The following is a 1,496-nucleotide window of genomic DNA, read 5'->3' as shown; positions in this document are numbered from 1 at the left end:
CGCCACCATTGATGGAATGGGGAGAACCTGTGCTATGTAGTAGGCCTTGGATAAAATATACGTGTTGATAAACAGTATTCTCTGGAACTGGTCTATGCTACGTTGACAGTTTTGAATCAAAGCTCCCTTGATTTTTCTTGCCACCTCCCGCCAATTTATTGCTATCATTTTTAAAAGGGACGTTGTCAATGCCATTCCAAGGGCTTTGTGTTCATTAACATGGTTCGCCCACTCAATGCGTAAGCTAGCAAGCCGCTTTATATTTAGAAATTTACTTTTATTTTCATTTACCCTCGCACCTGATGCGGAACAGTATTTTGCAAATATCATCTCTACCGAAGCACGACTCACGCCCGGTACTCACAGCTTTACTTCTGCCAGTATCTCGTCTCCTACCTTCCAAACTTTACAGAAGCTCTCCTGGTAGAGCACTTGCCCGCGAAAGGCAAAGGTCCCGAGTTCGAGTCTCGGTCGGGCACACAGTTTTAATCTGCCAGGAAGTTCCGTAATTTACATATTTAAGACCCAACATTTTATTACATCCGTTTACTAAGACGCCTACGACAGAAGAGCGCGAGTTTAAGACAGTATTGAGACATTAGCATTTTTTATGAAAACAAAAATTATATCGTAAACAAGTCATAAGACATATCTTTGAGATAGGGAAGTTGTGGTAATACTAATTTTGGGTTGATAGGAGAAAATGTTCATGGGCGTACTGATTTCCAAATCTTTGAACACGTTAACTGGCCGGTCAACCGTAGTGTAACGCTGTGCTCCTTCCCATGTGCTTCTTTTCTGAGGTGCATACCGCCCCGATTACATTTCTATGGCTGACAGTGCACGACCACATCGAACAACGCAGGTGGAATAGCTCTTGAAACGAGAGGATATTCTGCGAATCGACTAGCCCGCCTGCTCCCCCAACTGGAATGCTATCGAGCTTGCGTGGTGCACATTGTGGCACATTGCAGTACGTTCACATGCGCCAACAACCCTCCAGCAGCTGTTAACCACGGTGGTGGAAGAATAGAACGCCCTACCATAGGAACTTACCAAACTTGTGGCCAGCATAGGAGCAAGTTGTAGAACATAGATTACTATTCATGGTGATCACACACGCTGTTAAGCACTACGTCCCGCCGTTTGTAACGTCCAGGGGACCATCATGAGACGCGGTGACGTCAGTGTATTTATTGATTTTTGAATAAAACTTTCATGTTTTGTTCGTCGACTTCTTTGTTGCCTTGCTTACTAAACTGTAGCAGTCACATCGATGTATGGTCTAAGTTTCATCGAACTATATTACTTGCCAGTGACCCATTATGCAAAAGTTACTTTCGTTTTTACATTTTGCAGTGCAGTCTACACTAAAATATCTTGCACTAATGCTCGAGCGACAATTAACACGGAAACATCACCAATTAAACATCTGACAGTAATCTCTACAATTGATTGAAACTACTAACTGACAGAACAATGGATGGCAGCACTCC

Source organism: Schistocerca serialis, chromosome 1 (assembly GCF_023864345.2).
Source record: "Schistocerca serialis cubense isolate TAMUIC-IGC-003099 chromosome 1, iqSchSeri2.2, whole genome shotgun sequence".
Classification (NCBI taxonomy): Eukaryota; Metazoa; Arthropoda; class Insecta; order Orthoptera; family Acrididae; genus Schistocerca; species Schistocerca serialis.
The sequence above is the reverse complement of the archived record's forward strand: the minus strand, read 5'-3'. Positions refer to the sequence as shown.